This window comes from Chlorocebus sabaeus, chromosome 5 (assembly GCF_047675955.1).
Source record: "Chlorocebus sabaeus isolate Y175 chromosome 5, mChlSab1.0.hap1, whole genome shotgun sequence".
In the NCBI taxonomy this organism is placed as follows: Eukaryota; Metazoa; Chordata; class Mammalia; order Primates; family Cercopithecidae; genus Chlorocebus; species Chlorocebus sabaeus.
Window position 1 is genome coordinate 37,982,514 of NC_132908.1, and position 6,000 is coordinate 37,988,513.

Genomic DNA, 6,000 nt, shown 5'->3' on the forward strand with positions numbered 1-6,000 from the left:
CTAACGCTGTTCTTGTGGAATTGGCAAAGGGATATTTGGAAGCCCATAGAAGGCTACGGTGAAAAAGGAAATATCTTCCGTTCAAAACTGGAAAGAAGCTTTCTGAGAAACTGCTCTGTGTTCTGTTAATTCATCTCACAGAGTTACATCTTTCCCTTCAAGAAGCCTTTCGCTAACGCTGTTCTTGTGGAATTGGCAAAGGGATATTTGGAACCCCATAGAGGGCTACGGTTAAAAAAGAAATATCCTCCGTTCAAAACTGGAAAGAAGCTTTCTGAGAAACTGCTCTGTGTTCTCTTAATTCATCTCACAGAGTTACATCTTTCCCTTCAAGAAGCCTTTCGCTAAGGCTGTTCTTGTGGAATTGGCAAAGGGATATTTGGAAGCCCATAGAGGGCTATGGTGAAAAAGGAAATATCTTCCGTTCAAAACTGGAAAGAAGCGTTCTGAAAAACTGCTCTGTGTTCTGTTAATTCATCTCACAGAGTTACATCTTTCCCTTCAACAAGCCTTTCGCTAAGGCTGTTCTTGTGGAATTGGCAAAGGGATATTTGGAAGCCCTTAGAGGCCTATGGTGAAAAAGGAAATATCTTCCGTTCAAAACTGGAAATAAGCTTTCTGAGAAACTGCTCTGTGTTCTGTTCATTCATCTCACAGAGTAACATCTTTCCCTTCAAGAAGCCTTTCGCTAAGGCTGTTCTTGGGGAATTTGCAAAGGGATATTTGGAAACCCATAGAGGGCTATGGTGAAAAAGGAAATATCTTCCGTTCAAAACTGGAAAGAAGCTCTCTGAGAAACTGCTCTGTGTTCTGTTAATTCATCTCACCGAGTTACTTCTTTCCCTTCAAGAAGCCTTTCGCTAAGGCTGTTCTTGTGGAATTGGCAAAGGGATATTTGGAAGCCCATAGAGGGCTATGGTGAAAAAGGAAATATCTTCCGTTCAAAACTGGAAAGAAGCTTTCTGAGAAACTGCTCTGTGTTCTGTTAATTCATCTCACAGAGTTACATCTTTCCCTTGAAGAAGCCTTTCGCTAAGGCTGTTCTTGTGGAATTGGCAAAGGGATACTTGGAAGCCCATAGAATGCTATGGTGAAAAAGGAAATATCTTCCGTTCAAAACTGGAAAGAAGCTTTCTGAGAAACTGCTCTGTGTTCTCTTAATTCATCTCACAGAGTTATATCTTTCCCTTCAAAAAGCCTTTCGCTAATGCTATTCTTGTGGAATTGGCAAAGCGATATTTGGAAGCCCATAGAGGGCTATGGTGAAAAAGGAAATATCTTCCGTTCAAAACTGGAAAGAAGCTTTCTGAGAAACTGCTCTGTGTTCTGTTAATTCATCTCACAGAGTTACATCTTTCCCTTCAAGAAGCCTTTCGCTAAGGCGGTTCTTGTGGAATTGGCAAAGGGATATTTGGAAGCCCATAGAGGTCTATGGTGAAAAAGGAAATATCTTCCGTTCAGAACTGGAAGGAAGCTTTCTGAGAAACTGCTCTGTGTTCTGTTAATTCATCTCACAGAGTTACATCTTTCCCTTCAAGAAGCCTTTAGCTAAGGCTGTTCTTGTGGAATTGGCAAAGAGATATTTGGAACCCCATAGAGGCCTAAGGTGAAAAAGGAAATAACTTCCGTTCAAAACTGGAAAGAAGCTTTCTGAGAAACTGCTCTGTGTTCTGTTAATTCATCTCACCGAGTTACATCTTTCCCTTCAAGAAGCCTTTCGCTAACGCTGTTCTTGTGGGATTGGAAAAGGGATATTTGGAACCCCATGGAGGGCTACGGTGAAAAAGGAAATATCCTCCGTTCAAAACTGGAAAGAAGCTTTCTGAGAGACTGCTCTGTGTTCTCTTAATTCATCTCACAGAGTTACATCTTTCCTTTCAAGAAGCCTTTCGCTAAGGCTGTTCTTATGGAATTGGCAAAGGGATATTTGGAAGCCCATAGAGGGCTATGGTGAAATGGAAATATCTTCCGTTCAAAACTGGAAGGAAGCTTTCTGAGAAACTGCTCTGTGTTCCGATAATTCATCTCACAGAGTCACATCTTTCCCTTCAAGAAGCCTTTCGCTAAGGCTCTTCTTGTGGAATTGGCAAAGGGATATATGGAAGCCCGTAGAGGGCTATGGTGAAAAAGGAAATATCTTCCGTTCAAAACTGGAAAGAAGCTTTCTGAGAAACTGCTCTGTGTTCTGTTAATTCATCTCACAGAGTTACATATTTCCCTTCAAGAAGCCTTTCGCTAAGGCGGTTCTTGAGGAATTGGCAAAGGGATATTTGGAAGCCCATAGAGGGCTATGGTGAAATGGAAATATCTTCGGTTCAAAACTGGAAGGAAGCTTTCTGAGAAACTGCTCTGTGTTCTGTTAATTCATCTCACAGAGTTACATCTTTCCCTTCAAGAAGCCTTTCGCTAAGGCTGTTCTTGTGTAATTGGCAAAGGGATATTTGGAAGCCCATAGAGGGCTATGGTGAAAAAGGAAATATCTTCCGTTCAAAACTGGAAAGAAGCTCTCTGAGAAACTGCTCTGTGTTCTGTTTATTCATCTAACCGAGTTACATCTTTCCCTTCAAGAAGCCTTTCGCTAAGGCTGTTCTTGTGGAATTGGCAAAGGGATATTTGGAAGCCCATAGAGGGCTATGGTGAAAAAGGAAATATCCTCCGTTCAAAACTGGTAAGAAGCTTTCTGAGAAACTGCTCTGTGTTCTCTTAATTCATCTCACAGAGTTACATCTTTCCCTTCAAGAAGCCTTTCGCTAAGGCTGTTCTTGTGGAATTGGCAAAGGGATATTTGGAAGCCCATAGAGGGCAATGGTGAAAAAGGAAATATCTTCCGTTCAAAACTGGAAAGAAGCTTTCTGAGAAACTGCTCTGTGTTCTGTTAATTCATCTCACAGAGTTACATCTTTCCCTTCAAAAAGCCTTTCGCTAAGGCTATTCTTGTGGAATTGGCAAAGGGATATTTGGAAGCCCATAGAGGGCTATGGTGAAAAAGTAAATATCTCCCGTTCAAAACTGGAAAGAAGCTTTCTGAGAAACTGCCCTGTGTTCTGTTAATTCATCTCACAGAGTTACATCTTTCCCTTCAAGTAGCCTTTCGCTAAGGCTGTTCTTGTGGAATTGGCAAAGGGATATTTGGAAGCCCAAAGAGGGCTATGGTGAAAAAGGAAATATCTTCCGTTCAAAACTGGAAAGAAGCTTTCTGAGAAACTTCTCTGTGTTCTCTTAATTCATCTCACAGAGTTACATCTTTCCCTTCAAGTAGCCTTTCGCTAAGGCTGTTCTTCTGGAATTGGCAAAGGGATATTTGGAAGCCCATAGAGGGCTATGGTGAAAAAGGAAATATCTTCCGTTCAAAACTGGAAAGAAGCTTTCGGAGAAACTGCTCTGTGTTCTGTTAATTCATCTCACGGAGTTACATCTTTCCCTTCAAGAAGCCTTTCGCTAAGGCTGTTCTTGTGGAATTGGAAAAGGGATATTTGGAACCCCATAGAGGCCTATGGTGAAAAAGGGAATAACTTCCGTTCAAAACTGGAAAGAAGTTTTCTGAGAAACTGCTCTGTGTTCTGTTAATTCATCTCACAGAGTTACATATTTCCCTTCTAGAAGCCTTTCGCTAAGGCGGTTCTTGTGGAATTGGCAAAGGGATATTTGGAAGCCCATAGAGGGCTATGGTGAAATGGAAATATCTTCCGTTCAAAACTGGAAGGAAGCTTTCTGAGAAACTGCTCTGTGTTCTGTTAATTCATCTCACAGAGTTACATCTTTCCCTTCAAGAAGCCTTTCGCTAAGGCTGTTCTTGTGTAATTGGCAAACGGATATTTGGAAGCCCATAGAGGGTTATGGTGAAAAAGGAAATATCTTCCGTTCAAAACTGGAAAGAAGCTTTCTGAGAAACTGCTCTGTGTTCCCTTAATTTATCTCACAGAGTTACATCTTTCCCTTCAAGAAGCCTTTCGCTAAGGCTGTTGTTGTGGAATTGGCAGAGGGATATTTGGAACCCCATAGAGGCCTATGGTGAAAAAAGAAATAACTTCCGTTCAGAACTGGAAAGAAGCTTTCTGAGAAACTGCTCTGTGTTCTGTTAATTCATCTCACAGTGTTACAACTTTCCCTTCAAGAAGCCTTTCGCTAACGCTGTTCTTGTGGAATTGGCAAAGGGATATTTGGAAGCCCATAGAGGGCTGCGATGAAAAAGGAAATATCTTCCGTTCAAAACTGGAAAGAAGCTTTCTGAGAGACTGCTCTGTGTTCTCTTAATTCATCTCACAGAGTTACATCTTTCCTTTCAAGAAGCCTTTCGCTAAGGCTGTTCTTATGGAATTGGCAAAGGGATATTTGGAAACCCATAGAGGGCTATGGTGAAATGGAAATATCTTCCGTTCAAAACTGGAAGGAAGCTTTCTGAGAAACTGCTCTGTGTTCCGATAATTCATCTCACAGAGTCACATCTTTCCCTTCAAGAAGCCTTTCGCTAAGGCTCTTCTTGTGGAATTGGCAAAGGGATATTTGGAAGCCCGTAGAGGGCTATGGTGAAAAAGGAAATATCTTCCGTTCAAAACTGGAAAGAAGCTTTCTGAGAAACTGCTCTGTTTTCTGTTAATTCATCTCACAGAGATACATATTTCCCTTCAAGAAGCCTTTCGCTAAGGCGGTTCTTGAGGAATTGGCAAAGGGATATTTGGAAGCCCATAGAGGGCTATGGTGAAATGGAAATATCTTCCGTTCAAAACTGGAAGGAAGCTTTCTGAGAAACTGCTCTGTGTTCTGTTAATTCATCTCACAGAGTTACATCTTTCCCTTCAAGAAGCCTTTCGCTAAGTCTGTTCTTGTGTAATTGGCAAAGGGATATTTGGAAGCCCATAGAGGGCTATGGTGAAAAAGGAAATATCTTCCGTTCAAAACTGGAAAGAAGCTTTCTGAGAAACTGCTCTGTGTTCTCTTAATTCATCTCACAGAGTTACATCTTTCCCTTCAAGAAGCCTTTCGCTAAGGCTGTTCTTGTGGAATTGGCAAAGGGATATTTGGAACCCCATAGAGGCCTATGGTGAAAAAAGAAATAACTTCCGTTCAAAACTGGAAAGAAGCTTTCTGAGAAACTGCTCTGTGTTCTGTTAATTCATCTCACAGAGTTACATCTTTCCCTTCAAGAAGCCTTTCGCTAACGCTGTTCTTGTGGAATTGGCAAAGGGATATTTGGAACCCCATAGAGGGCTACGGTGAAAAAGGAAATATCCTCCGTTCAAAACTGGAAAGAAGCTTTCTGAGAAACTGCTCTGTGTTCTCTTAATTCATCTCACAGAGTTACATCTTTCCCTTCAAGAAGCCTTTCGCTAAGGCTATTCTTGGGGAACTGGCAACGGGATATTTGGGAGCCCTTAAAGGTTTATGGTGAAAAAGGAAATATCTTCCGTTCAAAACTGGAAAGAAGCTTTCTGAGAAACTGCTCTGTGTTCTGTTTATTCATCTCACCGAGTTACATCTTTCCCTTCAAGAAGCCTTTCGCTAAGGCTGTTCTTGTGGAATTGGCAAAGGGATATTTGGAAGCCCATAGAGGGCTATGGTGAAAAAGGAAATATCCTCCGTTCAAAACTGGTAAGAAGCTTTCTGAGAAACTGCTCTGTGTTCTCTTAATTCATCTCACAGAGTTACATCTTTCCCTTCAAGAAGCCTTTCGCTAAGGCTGTTCTTGTGGAATTGGCAAAGGGATATTTGGAAGCCCATAGAGGGCTATGGTGATAAAGGAAATATCTTCCGTTCAAAACTGGAAAGAAGCTTTCTGAGAAACTGCTCTGTGTTCTGTTAATTCATCTCACAGAGTTACATCTTTCCCTTCGAAAAGCCTTTCGCTAAGGCTATTCTTGTGGAATTGGCAAAGGGATATTTGGAAGCCCATAGAGGGCTATGGTGAAAAAGTAAATATCTCCCGTTCAAAACTGGAAACAAGCTTTCTGAGAAACTGCCCTGTGTTCTGTTAATTCATCTCACAGAGTTACATCTTTCCCT